Source organism: Epinephelus fuscoguttatus, linkage group LG15 (assembly GCF_011397635.1).
Source record: "Epinephelus fuscoguttatus linkage group LG15, E.fuscoguttatus.final_Chr_v1".
In the NCBI taxonomy this organism is placed as follows: Eukaryota; Metazoa; Chordata; class Actinopteri; order Perciformes; family Serranidae; genus Epinephelus; species Epinephelus fuscoguttatus.
The window spans coordinates 19585077-19603251 of record NC_064766.1 but is presented as its reverse complement, the minus strand read 5'-3'; the positions used below and the strand labels follow the sequence as shown (position 1 = coordinate 19603251).

The 18175-nt window shown below is 42.3% G+C and overlaps 1 protein-coding gene and 2 non-coding genes across 3 annotated transcripts in view; all 3 read left to right on the top strand.

The window, feature by feature from the left end:
- The window catches only part of LOC125902001 (collectin-12-like), a 67944-nt gene that overhangs the window by 11488 nt on the left and 38281 nt on the right, over positions 1-18175 (top strand). The gene's annotated exons all lie outside the window — the stretch shown is intronic.
- trnay-gua (transfer RNA tyrosine (anticodon GUA)) lies at positions 16945-17031 on the top strand. The gene is given in 2 exon segments: positions 16945-16981; positions 16996-17031. It is a non-coding gene; the product is annotated as a tRNA-Tyr (tRNA).
- Positions 17383-17469, top strand: trnay-gua (transfer RNA tyrosine (anticodon GUA)). The gene is given in 2 exon segments: positions 17383-17419; positions 17434-17469. It is a non-coding gene; the product is annotated as a tRNA-Tyr (tRNA).

Genomic DNA, 18175 nt, shown 5'->3' with positions numbered 1-18175 from the left:
ACAAGCCCCTGCACTCAAGAGCGGCCCTTTGTTTAACACACCACCTAACACAGCTGATAATGACTCAAAGGAAGATGGTGATAAGAATAAGGCAAAGTCTGCTGCAGCATGTTAGCAGACAGTAGAGGAATGTTTTCACACAGCGGAGGCTTAGTGCAAGTCAGCATGTCTTCAGCTGGGATATAACTATACATGCAGCCAAACATGAGACTAACTGATCATGAGATATAAAGAGAAAAGAGTATCTCAGAGGGAAAATGTCTTTGCTGTATTTCAGAGTTTGGTTTTTCAGTCTTTTCTCACATGTCTAGTCTTTAAAGAGCAGAATAACTTTTTCCTTCAGTATCCATACAAATTACATCCAGCCTTGACAATTCTGTCAGACTGCCAACATTAGGTATCAATGGAGGAAGTAATGTGCCCTTTATGAACTGAGACCAGGGCTGCATCCCAATGTCCACCCTCTGGACTTGTGGCCTGAGCTCTTGCAGACTTCAGTTGTACATAGTGTGACATATTTACTGTCATCACATAAAGTCTGCAAGGGCAGAGACTGCAAGCGGTTGATGGACGATACTCGTTGCTATAGAAACAGCAACTATTGCTGCTTGCATATTCATTTATATCATACCAGTTGATGAACAGTGCCTACTCATTTGTTCCTGCAGATAAAAAGATGTAAATCCCATGTATAGCCTTTTTTGTAACTGAACAAAAATGTATTAATACAGCTCTATATAACATACTGTACAGGCCACACACGTTCAAAAACAGAAATGTTTGTAATTAAGAACAGGACTATAACTCAATAAATTGGGTATTACTGACATTAGAAACCTTCTTTTGTTGTTTTTTGACTCATTTTTTTTTAGCCTATTACAATGCACAGCCTGATAGGCTGCAATAATAAATTGCATTTTGATTCCCTCTACTTATATATATTTCTGTATCATGATGTGGTTTAATATTAATTTTGGCATACACAATCCAAGTAGAATTTTAATAGGCCTAACTATCCATAACTATTTTTTATGTTCATACGTTTTTAGGCAATTGAAAAAAGAAAAAAAAACACACACACACACACATCGTGTGCTTATTGCAATGAATTGTGGGTTATTAAATCAGTGAAGTCTGCTGAAGTCTGCACTTCAAGTGGACTCTCTGAAAGTCTGCAGAAAGTTTGCCTGAGGCCCCTTGTGGACTGGTTGAATTGTGGATTCAGACAGCACTAAGCACTCCCAGACATCCCGGGAGCGCGCCTGCAAAGTCCACAAGTGTGCAAGTGCAATGATTCAGACCAAGGGGTTATCTCTAGGTCTGAAAAGTGAAGCCAATGAAGTACCTTAAACCTGCATTCTTTCTAATGGCCAGCAGGGGGCGACTCCATTGGTTGCTAAATGATATCCAACTGTGAAGAGGTCTATGAGGAAATGATTCTACTTCTCACTTGATTTATTACCCCAATGAACATCTTCCTAATGAGTTTATGGTCTCAATCACTAGTTTTAAGTGTTCTTTAATAGAGCATGATCTTAATTTAGTAAATTATGGCTCTATTTAGAGTAAAATAGATGATAAAGCAGGGTATGTTTTAGGGCATGGCTAACTTATGATTTACAAGCCGCTATCATGGCAGTGTAGTCAGGGTCTAAACCAGATTCACCCTCTCATCCAAATATGGTCACTTCTGGCTCCAAAAAAAAAACAAGATGGTGACAAACTCGAGGCTTCAAAACTGTCGTCCACAAACCAATGGGTGACATCACGGTGGTTCCGTCCACTTTTTTTATACAGTCTATACTGAGACGGACAGTAATGGTGCATTCACACACACACTCTTGTCTCTTACAAGCATGCACATAATTTACTTTCACCTGCTCTGAATGGACAGTTAGTTTCCCCCATTGCTTCCATACAGGCACACAACAAGCATATATGCTGTTTAAGTTAACTCGTAGACAACTGGGAGGTTGTCGACCTATATCAATCACTCAATCAATCAATTTTATTTATAAAGCCCAATATCACAAATCACAATTTGCCTCACAGGGCTTTACAGCATACGACATCCCTCTGTCCTTTGGACCCTCACAGCGGATAAGGAAAAACTCCCCCAAAAAAACCCTATACAATTATATTTTCTACATTTTGCTCTAAGAACTTTTTGCAGTTGAGAGTGGAGTAATAAGGATATGTTTCAGGTTCACAAGAGAATTAAAATGGTTTTGGTTCCACGAGGCAAAGGACATCCTCATTAAGTTAAACCTTTGTTGACATCCTCGTGTCTCACAACAAAATGCATTTTGAGTCTTATAGTATTAGTAGTAAATTGCTTTAATTTACAATAAGTTGCATCCTGTTGTCTCTCTAGTGTTTGAGTCCGTATGTGTTTTCACACACTGTATACGTGTGACTGGATGCGAACAAACTCTGCAGTCACATTACACATTGTTTGGGCTAAACATGAGCATGTTACAGTCCTGGAGGATTATTAATGTGCACCTCCTCCTGTACTGCCTTAATATGCACATTCAGCACATCCAATGCATCAAAACATTGTTTTCTAGTTGGAGCCGTGCCTCGTTTTCAAACTGTATGGTTTGACTAAAAGTGTCACATTTATATTTCAAGTGTACTCTGCTTCAACGTTTTGTTTGCTTGCTGGATTTTTCCCACATGGAAATTTTGACCAAACAAGAATAGCTCTTTGGCGCAAGGCATTTGATCTGGTCCACTTGTAAATGCTGCCGTGAGAACACGAACTAGGAACTCTAGGCAATTATGCAACTTTGTAACAAAATTAGTCCCTGATTCAGACCAAAACAAGACAAATCTAGGTCTGAAAGCATACAGGAGGCCAGACTGTTGAAGACCAACAATTGCTGTTGGGTTGTTTTTAACCCTAACCATAATTTTAGTCACCTAACCTCAACCACACCAGTTCTATCATAACCATATCTTATCCTTACCCTAGTATCTGTCCCTGAGCGAACCCCCTGGCAGCATTTGAATTAACATAAACAGAGAATAACAGTCACATAAATCTAAACACAAGAAGCACCTAGGAATGTAGAGGAAGTTATATTTGCAGCTTGGACACACTTATCATTGGTGTATGCAGATAGTAAGAGTGCCAAATTGTTAATAAGATCTGTCTGGTATCAGATGACATTTTCATATATGGATGACATATGGGTCAGCCTGAATTACTGCATGGTTCCATTTGTTATCAAGCTGGGAGATCGAAATGAGCTCCAGCTGCCTTGACTTCCATCTCATCTTTATAGCATGGACTTATTAGACACACACAGTACAGACATTCCTATACAGACATTAGAAAATGAGCTCCTATTAACTCAGTTTGTCAATGAAAAAAGATCTCCGATATGAAACATGACAGTCCTGGAGTTGCAGTGGAGCTTCTGTCAGTAAGTGGTTTTATATATACCCATAGTTTTTTGACCAAAATCGGCCTAACCACCTCATCAAACTTCCTCACACTATGCTAAGTGTCCCTCAGGGATACGTTGGCTAGTGGTAACGACATGGCTGCAACCAACTGTCATCTTAGACTGTGTCTTTTTTCACATAATGGATGTTTGTTGAGCTCTTCTTTCACAGCAGGTTTGGCTCACTCACAAGAATAACACACACAAGTACTGCAAGTGTCTGACTCCATTTTCTATCAACAAGTTTCAGATAGGCTGAAGAGGTTTTGCATATGGCTCAGCTTCAGGGTTACACTTAATGGAGGTCTTTTGGCTCCAGAGAGAGCCAACATCAACCTCTGCTTCCTCTCTTTAAAAAACTGCAGAAAGCTAGAGTGAAAAATGTCTATTTTCTTTGTTCTGCTGTGAGTCTCAGTGCTGCTCACTATCTCAGACGTGCCTGCGTTTGTTGCTCTGGCTGTGATTACATTGGCCCCGCACCAGCGCACCGCTCTCCTTGTTTATGCTTTTGTACTTGTATTTTTGGAGATGCTGAGAAATATGCGTGTTGTGCAAAGAAGTGAGCCATGCAGAGTTTTTCCGTTGACTCAGTTCTCAAGTGTTTCAGATGATCGTTTCAAGTCAGGCATGTGTTTGTGTATTCACATCTGTACATCTGCTGCAAAGGAAAATGTCAGAACCACTCGGCCTGCCTGAACTTATTTACAGCAGCTTTCATGTTTGCTGGATTAAGTGCTCAGTGTTAAGTAGTACAATAGTTATGTGTTGGTTCACCCACATTACCCAAAAACTAATTTTCTCACTTATTTCTGTAGCGTCTAGTCATGTCTTTGTGTTATTTGGCCATATTTTAAGATTCCTGACACTACTCCACTCCAGTGTAGGTGGATAAAACTAAGCATAACATTAGTCCACACAGGACACAATGTCAAGCTCAGCTCACATCCTAGCTACATCAGCTGATCTCAAACAATCAATCAACTGATGGAGCAGCTGATTGATGGAAGGGAGTCAGCTGATAGATCACATGATTCCTTTCTATGCAACCAACTGGTGCATCTTAGTGCGCCCTATTCAAACAGCTCTAGCCTACCAATTGCTGCTGCTTTGCAACCTGCCTCCAGCCCAGCTCCTCCTTTTCATGTTGTGTCTGACTTATCAATGTCATTTCTGTTTGTCATTGATGCTGACTCTGTTGTGTTCCTGGGGGTCTTTGCTGCAGCTCTCCCTGCCTTAGATTTTCCATGTAGACATATTGAAGGGCAGGGAGGTGTGCTCTCTCTGCCTCAGGCTTTCCTTGTTTGCAAGTAGAAGGGCAAAGAGGTGTGTTTTCTCCGCCTTAAGGCTTTCCACGTAAGGGCTTTGAAGAGCAGAGAGGTGTGCTCTCTCCGCCATAGGCTTTCCACGTAGGCACGTGGAAGGGCAGAAAAGGTGTGGTCACTTTGCCCTATGCTTTCCACGTAGGCTGTGGAAGAGGCTTTCTGTGTCGGCCCAAGTAAAGGCAGAGAGGCCCAAGAACAGAGCCATACCGGCAAAATTAATATTGACTAAATTGGTCCTGACTGAAAGGAGGGCAGGAGGGCTTTCAAGCACATGAACACTGGCAAAGCAGTGGGGCCAGATGGTATCGGTGGATGGGTCTTCAAACTATCTTCCGACCATCTTGCGCCACTGTTTATAAAAATAATTCAAGCTGGGCCTGGCTCAGTTTGTCATACCCACATGCTTCAAGAAGACCACCAAATTCTTGTGCCCAAGAAAACACAACCAACCAGCCTGCCTGAATGACTACTGCCCAGTGGCCCTCACCCCTGTAGTGATGAGGTGCTTTGAATGGCTGGTTAAGGATTACATCCTCTCGTCACTTACCAGCACACTGGACCCACTACAGTTTGCTTACCATTCCAGATAGCACACATCCTCCACAACCCCCTATCTATCCTGGAAAAGAAAGAAAGCTGTGTAAGATTGTTGTTCATTGACTACAATTTAGCATTCACCACCGGCTCCTCCAGGAGCCTCCAGGCTGGTCACAAAGCTCAAGTAGGCCTACCTGGGATCAAACTCCACACTGCGCATGTGGATCCTTGACTTCCTGACAGGCAGACACCAGATGATGAGAGTGGGCAGACACACCTCTTCCACCCTCATCCTTAACAGCGGAGCACGCTAGGGCTGTATTTTGAGTCCCCTGCTGTACTCCCTGCACACGCACGACTGTGTGGCCACTTCCAACTCCATCACATGAATGGATTACTGAATGGGCTGATCAGCCACAGGCCTAGGGGCCCAAAGTGTCAGGCCCTGACCTTCATCTGCGAAATGTCAATTAAAGAGAGACACGTACCGACCTGGATCAGACTAAGAGCAACCACAAAAAGATGCATAATGACTGCAAAGAGACACAAAACAACATCTGTCATTCTCTCTCCTATCTGTGCCCAGGGGCCCACTGTTTTATAATCTGCCGATGCTCCAACACCGTAATCAAGTTTGCTAACAGCACAGTTATGTTGGGCCTGATCACGGATAACAATGAAAACGCCTACCTGAAAGAAGAAGAGAATCTGACCCGATGGTTTCAGGACAACAACCCACCCCCGAAACTAAGGATATAATAGTGGACCCTGGGAAGAGGCAGGGAAGAAACTATGCCCCCCTAATAACCAGGGGTCCTTGGTGGAGAGGGTGCATAGCTTTAAGTACCTTGGTGTCAGGCAAGGCAGAGACTGTTTCAACTCAGATGCCTGAGGAAATTCAAGGTATCCCCTCAAGTACAGAGGAATTTCTACAAGCCTCACCATCAAGAGAGTCCTGACAGGGAACATCACTGCCTGGTACGAAAACATAACCAAACAGGACTGCAAGACCTTACAAAGAGTGGTTTGTTTGGCTGAACATACCAAAGGCACTGCTCAACCCTGCCTGAAGGATGTTTACACCAGTCGCTGCAAGAATCAACCAGAAGAATCATTAAAGATCCCAACCACACACATTAGAGCCTTGTCTCCCTGTTGAGGTCAGGAAGAAGGTACCAGTTACACCAGGCCAGCACTGAGAGGCTCAGGAAGAGCACAATCCCACCTCATTATTCAGTTTGACATGTTGGCCATTTTTGACGCTGTTCAGATTCAACACAGAAGTGGTTAGCTATAGCTAGGAGCAGTTAGCTTAACGTCTGTTATGTAGATCAAGATCTACAACCTGTATAATCACATCCAAGTTTGTTGTAATTTTTGTGGCCATTTTTTCTGATGCTATATATCTGGCTTTGGCACAGGAAATTGACATGCTCAATCTCGAGATTCTGATATGTTTAGTTGTTTTCAGAGGTCATGAACCAGGCTGAGAGCACTTTTTTTAGTAGTCATTGTAGTGGACAGCAATAAAAACCTCAGAGGGGATTTCTTCAAACCAGCAGATGCAAGTCACAGTCTGCATGACTACATAGCACCAGCACCAGTAAGAAAATGTGTTATTTTTGTTGTACTTTGAATAATTGGATTATGGCATCTACTGATAAAAACTGACTTAAATTATACATTACATAAACACTAGTTTCAACATGGACCGCAGTGCGGCTACACTAGCCTGAGCTGGAAGTTAGACCACCCTCTCTGTGGGCAGCATCTTACCCCAAAAGTAAAACCAGACTTGGCTGGACGGCTGGCAGGGTCCACACTGTGGGATTTTATTGGCTCTACTGGCGATGAAGCTTGAAACTGGTGTACGATGATGGGATGGAGAGCAGCATAGACTTGGGCTTATGATGATCAGGCTGGGTGATGATTGTTGCTGATTCAGTATCTTAAGTACTTCCACGGAGGCCCACCCAGCAGGCGTGACCACACGAAAACCCAACTGCACAGATGGTCCGTGGAGTTAACTCCAGTGTTCAGCTTGGCACCCGAGCAGTGGTTTTGGGTTCTCATGAATGTGTAATGATATATTCTTAATCCGCATGACAAAATATCTCTCAGTTTATTTGTGTTCATGTTGTTGTGGTGAGGTAGAGATTAGAGTCAGGCCTTTTGATTGATCTCACTGCGTCGGATTTTTAAATGTCTTCCAAGGCACAGATAGTTCTCTGTGAGGTTTCACTGTGGGAGCCATTATAAATAAAATCTTTCGTCAGACCAGCATGGTTTCAATTATTATAGATTTGTTTGATATTGATCACACTTGTGTAATCCACATTTCACAAACAGAGTGACACATTTTTCCTGGTTAAGGAAAATGAGTTGGACAAAAATGGGTTCTTGAGAAATAATGACATCAAGGGCATGGCACATTGCTACATGGAGGTTTCAGCCCAAAAATACAACATCCCACAACCTCTTATTTTACTAGACCCACTTGTGCACATTGCCTAACCCTGTGAATGACTTAAACCAGTGACGGAAACTGTCTTACATTTAATGTGGGATTTGTCATTGGAATGGCCAGTGCTTGTCCCATGTGTTTTGTTTTATAATGGCCATGTTTCATGTGTTGGCAGACTACATCACTTAGCTATGAAGCAACTCTCACATTGGAGAGGTGCTTTGAGGATTGACATTGCGTTCTTGAGCCAAACCTGATCAGCCGGTGCTGGCCACGACAGGCAGGGCTGCCCCTGACCAAACTGGGGCCCTAAGTGAAATTTTATTTGGAGACCCCCATCCCAAATGTATCATAGGTACAAAATGACCGTACAACAACTTGCCATTTAACTTGACAACCTTTGCTGGCAATAACAAATGTACTGTAGATACAGTAGTTTGGCTGTATGAGTCAAATAAAACAAAAAATTCAACCTGAAATAAATAAATAAATATTAAATAAAAATAACTTCAAACTGAAATAAATAAAATAAACAAATCTGAGTCACAAATAGCCATCAATTACTCATCAAAAGAAATTAACTTCCACCACCTCAATCCCCCACCCTTGATTAAACACTGAAAATAAAATAAAAGAGGGAGACAGGTTTTTCCTATGTAATCTTATTTTGTTATATTTCTCCCTCTCCCCTCTCTGGAGGCGTGCGATCTCCCTCAGCCCTCCGCCTCTCCCACCTTAATTAAACACTGAAAACAGAAATAAAATACAGAGACATTTTTTTCTATTTTCATCTCATTTAGCTATATTTCCCCCTCTCCCCTCTTTGGGAGCATCCGACCTCCCGGCCCCGCACATACCCCTGAGGCTTGGGTCTCCCCCTCCGTGGAGCCCGCCCGCCCTGCCTTCCCCGCACATACTCCTGAGGCTCTTTTGGACGACATGTCGGCAACTCTTCACCTGCTGCAGCTCTGCAAGTGCCTGCCAGCACACCCCTCTTATTGTTCAGATGTCAAGTGCTGTCAATCATTGCAGCGACGCATGGGCGGTCAGGTCTCTTCTCCTTCCTCGAGCTGATTTTACGCGCGCCTCACGGCATGTGCGCATCCATTGCGCATATGCGCAAATGCGTCCCCTCGCGCAAAATGTGGCCCCCCATGGAAGATAATATAAGATAATTATTCATCTGGGGACAGTTTGGCATTGATAAGCTGGTTTTATGAACCAAGAACAAAATGTATGAACAAACATGTATCCTGCCACCAGCAGCAGTTTGTTTCAGTTGCTATAGCAACCCCTACTGGCATAGTTACATACATAGGAGCTGTATTTTAAGTTTGGCTAACTGAAATTTTTACAAGGAGCCTTTTGTGACCGTGAGCGGATGTTATGTTTTCGGGTTGTCCATTCGTCCCATTCTTGGGAACATGCTATGTCAAGAATGATTGCATGGAATTTCTTCAAATTTGGCACAAACGTCCACTTGGGCTTCAATGATGGACTGAAAGGATTTTGGTAGTCAAATGTCACTGTGACCTTGCCTCCATCCGACTCTTGTCAATGAGATTTCTAAAGAATGCCTGGAAGAAATTTCTTTAAATTTGGCTCAAATGTCCACTTGAACTCAACACTCTGTTTTTATTCTCGGGAATGCAACATCTCAAGAAAGCCTTGAGGGAATTTCCTCGAATTTGGCAGTTACAATGAACTCAGTGATTAAATTAGTATAATTTGAGGTTCAATGGCCAAAGGTCAGGGTACAGTCAGGGTTAAAATGCCTAAGCCAGCTTGAATAGGTGGGTTTTGAGATGGGTTTTGAAGGATGTTATGCTGTCAGACTGTCGGGTGTGTGGGGGAATTCCAGAGCCTAGGGGCAGTGCAGCTGAAAGCCCTGGCACCCATGGTGCAGAGGAGTGAGGTGGGGATGGTCAGGAGACCAGCAGAGGAAATACAGGGAGCAGGAGGGGGTGTACTCCTGGATCATCATAATATCCAAAATCCTTTTCTGGCTATTACTCAACGTCAACTCAACTCAGGACAGAAGGAGAGACGTTAAGTAGAATAATGAACTGGTGACGCTAATCTTGGCCGTCCACTTTGAAATTGTGGTTATTGTATAGATCTTTTCTTCTGACGCACTGAAGGTGTGTGAAGCATCCATGTTTAAAATTTGTTGCTTCTTTGCAGCAACATCCACACTTGAAGCATTGTCTACTGCCATATGACTTTGGACAGGCATGAATGTAAAGTATAGCTTGATTGGTTGGCAGATGCATTAAACCGTAAGGTGGTAATTCAGATTATTATAGGGGTTTAATTTAGTTGTTGATTTAGTTTTTTCAAGATATTACACAAGGCTACATTTTGGCTTTGCTTTAGGTTCCCATATTAACCTCAAAAGTATTAACTATCCAAAACACTTTCCATTTCCGTTTTTTGTACAGTAATAGCTGGACTTGTCATCCTGCCACATTTGTTAGCATTCATATCAGTTACAAGAGTTATTGTTATGTATTTACTGTTTTTACTTTTACTCTAACAAACTCTAAGTTTGTTACACTTTTTATAGGCATGAAATGTTGATATTTCACAGGTTGTACTGTATATTGTTACTAGTAGTAACTAGTAACAGTTAGCGTATACTTTGGTGAATCCAGTTTGCTTGTTTTTGTACTTATTCAGTTTTGTAATATCTTCAGTCAAACTCTTGTTTATGGTATGTTAGCCAACTTCTGTCTTCAACCTCTATTCAAGGCCAGTTTGGCTGTTAGCATAATTGTGCCCCTACACTCACAGTGAACACAGAAGAATGTATATTGCACATTCTAACAAGTCATAAGACTAGATGTTCATGTAATGTGACTGACATGGTGAATGCGAGGATCAATGACCAACCCCCTCTTCTCCCTCTCCCTGAGGTTCTCATGGTCCTGTTTTACTTGAAATTACCTCATTCCAGCATGCCAACACTGGAACATGAGCAGCAGAAGCCAGGGGGTCTCTAGTTCTCCTCTCAGGCCAATAAAGTCAGTTTATGGCTTCCATGTTTTTCTAAATTCATGGACGTGAATGAGGGTTATTGAAACGTCTGATTTTAAGGAGCACATTTTCTTAATGTTAATGTCCTGCATTTTAGTTGGAAATGTTGATGTTCCATATAGGGGTGAAAACTTTGGCATGTCCAGTGCTGCACACACAGTACTATACATTAGTTTATAGTGCACAAGAATAGGAACTACATGGATTTTTCAAACCTCGACTTGAGTTAAAACCTCAAGTTTTAGTCCCTTTAGAGAAAGAGACTTATGATTCATAAAAATGTTGTACTTGTTTGCATTCACTTATGTAATAATGGATTTTCAGGCTGGACTGTTTATTAGAATCATGGCACATTAATGTTGTATCGTCTCTTCTCAGCTCAAGACTAAATTAATGGTTTTCCAAGTCATTGTTGGTTCAGGTCCAGTTTTACAGCACAGGCATATAAATTTCAAAAATAATCAGTCTTTGTAACCATAAAGATGCATAATCATTATTTAGAAGGACAAGTGATGAGAGATGTGTGATTTTGGAGATGAAATATAGCTTACGGTAAATTAATAAGTCCTCAGTGTGTTTGGATAAGTGTACATACTTGCATGTGCCTGCTTTAAAAGCATTCTTTTTTTAACACTGTAGATGCAGGTGCTATTTGAGTTACATTTTACAGTTTTCCTTGGGAATATTAATTCTCAATTACATTAAAAAATTCCTGCCTGCCAACACTGTCTGTTTGCTAGCTCACGGTGGACCTACATTACATTCCTGGCTACAGATGTAACTCATGAGACCAGTAGACACACATTGAACCTGGAGTTTTGTCTCTGATGGAAACTGCTGACAGGAACACTAAGACTTTTTTGATATCCAATCCTGCCCTGCAAAGTATCTCCAACACAGTGGCCTAACTATGTTTATGAGGAACACTTGCGTGCTTAAAAGTGTGTCTCTTGAGATTACGATATAGGAGCCATTTGTCACAGTCAGTCTTCTTCTAACCAAGCACAGATGGGATGACAAAATCAGATCTAATCAACTCCATGTTCACTGCTTCATTGGATCTGAATCCCAGTTTTAATAGGTCACCTAACTGTTTTCTCTACCAATTAGGCAGTGTTTGTGCTTTTTAGCACTATGGAGAAAAAAAAAACAGCCTGCACAGTTAGCAAGAAATACGCCAAAAATATTTTCCCTCGACAGTGAGCTCAGTTCCACAGAAGGATGCCATTTTTCTCCTTTTGCACGGTTAGGTCAACGGATATACCACCGTTCATCATTTCCAAATGTTTCTCTCTTATTATTATTCAACTTCCAAGGAACTTCCAACTGCTCAGAAACACACCAGCGTACTTTAGGGACTTGCAGTCATGTTAACTTTGCAGGGAAAATGTAATCTGACGTAAAAAACAAAACAAAACAAAACAAAACAGGTGGTGATGGGCATGGCTTTTGACTAGTCAGCGTGGGCCCTCTCCAGGCACCCCAGCTTCCCCCAGCTTCGGCTAATAGGTGAAATAAATTGCCTGTAGGTGTGAATGTGAGTATGAATGGTTGTCTGTCTCTATGTGTCGGCCCTGTGACAGTCTGGCGTCCTGTCCAGGGTGTACCCCGCCTCTCGATAAGCAGTTACAGAAAATGAATGAATTTTGGATATGGACAATGGATATATTAGAGGACCTGTGATGGAGCAAAGGAACAAACTGGTGCATAAAAATTCACCAGAATGCAGGAAATTAAATGTTTGATGCTCAAAATCTCCTGTAGAAAGACTCCTACCCCCCAGTTTGATGTATGTCTCCCTCAATATTGAAACAAAATCTGCATCCTTGCCATGAGTAGATGCACGCTTCCTTTTGTGCAGTGATACGGTTGAAAATAGTGATACTGATAAAATAGTGATGACTGATAAATAGCATGACAGATAAGAGCAAAAAAGTGTATTTTTGATTTTGGGGTCAACTGTCCCTTTACTTTTTTTGACACTCCATTCCAGCCAATCTATTTATGAATAAAGAGCTGCTAGGTCAATGGTTATTACAGCTGCAGAATGAGTGAAGGGTCCGGGATCCCACTCAATGAAAATACTGCATATATGAATTTAATTATTCAATCAAATGCACAGCCTGACATGTACGAGATCAGATGTCTGACTGTGTCTCAAGTCAGTTACATGATGCCTGAGTCACATATTGTGTCGGAAGACATTTTTTCCGGTCAGTTCTTTCAAAAAGCACGGTGTTAAACATTAAAACAAAATGCCATTAAATCTCACAAGACAAGAATGAATCTGGGATGAGAACACGTTAAAAGATCCCACCCTGCTCTCCCCAAAACTTCAGTTACCTTTCCTTCACTAAAGGACCCCTCTAACCCCCTGTTCATTTCTGTACAGTCTCTAAGCACATTTTTACAGGCCTATTTTGTGGAAGACTTCAGGGATGATAACATGTTGAAGAGGTTGTTTTCCAGAGACACCGGCCCACATCGTACTGTATGTCCCAGTATGGTGTTGTTGTTATAGTCTGTGGCCGAGGCCTTCAAAGGACACTCTTCAGCTTGGTCAGCTTTAGGCGATGTGTGTGTGCGTGTGTACAGTATGTGTAATGAGGGCATCTCATCCTGTTCAGACATGCAGCCATCTATATGTTTTTTTTTTTTTATTTAGACAACCCAACGTACTGCAAACCGCTGATCTCCTTACTCATCATGAGCACCACTGAGAGGGTTTCTTATAAAAACACCCAAAATAGCTCACAGAAGGCAAAATAAAAAACACTTAGTCCCCTTATTGGTATGATGCTTGGCATGAAGGGATTATGTATCAAATGTTTGCATGCGTCCTTTGATTCGGCTCCACTGTAACAAGGTCCAGATGTTCTAGAGGACCGGGGCCCAATTTAAAGTGTCATAAACCTGTTAGCAGAGGGTGAAAAAAACACGGCCCAGGCCAGCTCAGCAATTCAAGGACCCTAATGTCTTAGTAATTTGTCTCAGTGGTAACTTCCCCTGTTGGAGAGTGTTTACTTGTTAACATTCCAGTTGGCGACTGTTAATACTGGGGTAGCTTTAAGGGCCAGAGGGGGACAGAGCGACCCCAGCACACCTTGTTAGCTCAGTTAAAGGTTCAACATTGCTGCATGACTGATGTCGCTTCTCAGTTGTGCAAGCCCAAGCTGCATTAGGCAAGATAAATAAGCACAATTACATCAGTATTAGTTGTCCTAGTTGTAGCGTATTGCAAAAGAGATTGTTTATTTCGATTCAAGTGTAGAACTTGGACACATCTGCTGACAGGAAGTAACAAAACCAAACTCTGGAGTGGGTGAAAGACAAGCTGTCTGCTAAACAACCGTCCACCACTTTGGTCCAGACTCAGTACATTTACATAACATTAGAGAAAATCACTTTATTGTGTTAGCCGGACTAAAACAGGACGTTTAAAATACATGTAAACATGTTAGTCTGACTGAAATCGTACTAAATTGAATTTATCAAAGTTGGACTACCAGATAATGCGATAGGAAGTCAAATTATTCCTGCATGTATACAGTCAATTGGACCCAAATTGGCCTAGGCACTCTGCGCATGCTCCACAGTTTCTGCTCCAGGCTTTGACCTTAAAGTCAAATAGCATTAAATGCGTAACAGACGAAGAAGCTGGTAACAACATGGTGAAATCTACATCCAGAGCCTTGCATTTTTGGACAGATGAGGCGATACAATTCATGCTGTGTCAGCTGAAAGAGTTAGATATTTCTAATATGGGAGGAAAACACTGAATGGCGACCTGATCAAAAAAGTGTTGGCACAGCTGGATGAAGCTCGATTGTTTGGTCATGACGTAATAGGTCAACTGGAAAATGGTCCAATACTAACGAGCATAAAATAGGCATATAGCCACCTATTGTCATGACAGAAGAGAGACATATTTCAGTCAATAAATCGATTCATCTTGTGTGCTTGTATACTATGACGAGGACAGTAGTCCAATTAAATGGCCTAGTTGTGCTACAACTGTAGCTCGACTTAACTGTGCATGTAAACATACTGACTGAAATATATCTCAACATCTTTTGGCCGTGAAATTTTGCACAAACATACACGGTCACTGACGGATGAATCTCAATGACTTTTGTGACCCCATGACTTCTCACCTGAGGTCAAAACTTCAGTTAGTCTAGTGCTGTCATTGACTACTTTTACACATGATATTCCCATCAGCCTCAGCTGTACTTTGTGGTAACTGCTAATTAGCAAGTGTTAGCATGCTAAGGGCCAGTTTATAAGTTCAGTGTCTAAGTGTGCACAAGGATCCACTGTGGTCTGCGCAACATAAATGTCATCATTAACCTTTGTTCACAAGGGTCTACACGGAGACCAATGCAGATATCTCTGTGCTTCGTGTATTTTTTTTTGTGACAGTGTGGACTGAATGCATAGCAAGCGTATCAACTGTGCATGCTCCAGTTTCCTTGTTCCACACTCAAGTCCAGTCCAGCACACTGCGGTCAAGCCGGACGCAACTACCTCACCACAGTGAAGTTAGTTTTGAAGTTGGATATTCAACAGAAGTTTACTTCAGACCCTGCAGCATCTTCTAAGTTTCACTCCGACCTGATGTCGGCAGTAGGATGATGGTAAGCTCGCTTAAAAGCCCTCCCATTTACTGCTAGAGGATGATGATCTTTAATTGTTCTATGAACAGAACTAAGTCCGTGTGACCACAGCTGTCCATAGATGTTCAATACTGAAAGTGTGTCTGAGCCTTTACACACTAAATAAAAGACGGTAGGGAACAATGCCAACATGTTAGCAATTGCTAAACTGAATATTTATTGAAGGCCTTTATTTAAGTGGGTTACCACAATGAGACATATTAAGCTAATTTAATTTGTCATGGGAATATGAAAAAGATGATTACTGTTTGTCTCTGAAAATTGTATTTCATCCTCAGTGAACCAGTGTGGTTTCCTTTATATACATTCATGTGTTTGCTTGTATGTGTTCTGGTTTGTTGAGACAGTTTCTTTTATCTGAACTGTTTCAGTAAAGCTGTTTATGGAAATTACAAACTATAACTTGAGCCACATTTAGATGTAATTGTAGTTATGACAGTTTGTGGACAGATACCAAAGAGTAGCGTGACCACTTAAAAGAAAAATGTCCGTTTCCTCTGGAAACGTGAGACGAAAATGCAGCATTTGGCAGCATTCTAATCTGCCAGGCTCCATCCAGGTGGAGCAGAGAGGCATGGCCTGCCTGTGCAACTACTGGTTCTTGGCTTGTGACCACATACTGCTGTGGTTGCCACCCAGTTACTGTATATAACATAGCATTAACACTCTGCACAAAGGGTCTTCACACAAAAAGGCTCTAGTCTGTACAGGCTTTCTTTGTGTTGCTATGGAAGTTTCCACTGCCAGCCAGGAGTGAGACAGGGCATGCAGGCTAGTCTAATGGCAGGTACATGGAATAAGGGAATAAGTGTTGAGATTTTTTTTTCTTTGACTGACTCACAGTCCAAATGAAATACAGCTGTTTTACAGACACCACACTGGACTGCCCCCATCTTCCTCTCTCTGCCTCTTTTCACGTTGTCCCTGGTTCTCTGCCTCTGAACCAAAACTGACCATAACCTCTTCTAAGTATCAGTATCAAATTAGATAACTAGACTGTAATGTATCTGACCAGTGTGAGAGCTGCACAAATTACATACTTCTGCCCGCAAATGTTTCTTTACAAAGTGTCTTTGTCAGAAAGGGTTTCACCAAGATTATTCAGAGTCTCTGTGAGGCTATACTTCAGCCCAGTGGTGCTTTGAGCGAGTCAGCATGCAAACATGCTGTCAATGACAATGCTAACTTTCTGATGTTTTCCATGTTTATCATTTTAGTTTAGCCTGTTAGCACACTGATATTTACCTGTACTGAATACCAACAGGTAGTTGTTGGGCCACTTGTTGCCATGAGGCCACATTCACCCTCAGCAGTGCATACAGAAGTGTTGTCCTGGGCCATAGTGACAGCCTGGAGCTTAGGAGCTTAGTGATGGCACAATGCTGCATGTGTGACACAATTGATGCTTATGCCAGAAAGCACTCACACTGACACAGCAGGAACAAAAGCCTATACTCCCTTCGATAGCTCAGTTGGTAGAGCGGAGGACTGTAGTGGTTAAACCAGGTATCCTTAGGTCGCTGGTTCAAATCCGGCTCGAAGGAGTGACTTTTGGGCAGCAGTAGTAAGTCCACAGGGACTTGGGTTTGGGACCGGGAGGTTGCCAGTTACAGTCCCTGTTCAGACTGACTGAGGACTGGTAGCCAGAAAGGTGTCATTTGGCCTCCTGGGCACTGCTGAGGTGCCCTTTAGCAAAGGCATCCAATATGCACCCAGTACCCTGGTCCACCCCTGACTGTGAAGCACGGGGCCTCTGGTGGCTACACATTCAGTTCCATTATGGGTAATACAAGTTAAGTTAGTCACAAAGGAACAGCACTAATTACAGTTGTCAATGCACCCAATACATTCACTTTTTGGCAGTGTGTACAGAAGCACAGGGACTATAATTACTCCCTTCGATAGCTCAGTTGGTAGAGCGGAGGACTGTAGTGGTTGAATCAGTTATCCTTAGGTCGCTGGTTCAAATCCGGCTCGAAGGAGAGAGTTTTGGGGGAGCAGTAGCTCAGTTCATATGGACTTGGCTTGAGAACCAGACAGTTGCCGGTTACAGTCCCCATTCAGACTAAATGAGGATTGTGGACTGGTAGGTGGAGAGGTGCCAGTTGGCCTCCTGAGCACTGCCACGGTACCCAATACTCTTAGGGGGGAAAGTCATATGAAGATCTCAGTTCAACAGGGGAGATTCTGTATCTTCCCCCATTTGAACTCAGAGACCAGCCTGAATATGAAAGCAATACAAAAATGTAGAATGATGGAGATGGTCGTACTCAGAAGCCCGACTTTAATGCCAACTTTCTAAAAACAGCAAAACAAAACACATGTAATGAGGTAATCAGACAGATTGTAATCAAACTGCCAGGTTAGCCATGAGAAAACAAAGGCCCTGTTTACACCTGATATTAACATGTGTCCTGGATCATAGGATCACAGTTGAACAGCTCTAATTACAGGTGTTAATACACCCAATGCATCCTCAGTGTGTCTTGAGATCTGATCACATTCAGAGGTGGTCTGGGCCATATGAGGCCACATTCGTTTCAGCAGTTTGTACAGTAGTGTTTCCTGTGCAAATTAGTCTTATTCTGAAGTTGCCGAATAGCAACGCTTGGGCAGTGACTTCTGGCGTCAGACACAGATGTGTACATAAGTGTCGTCCTGGGCCATATTGACAGCTTGGAGCTTTGG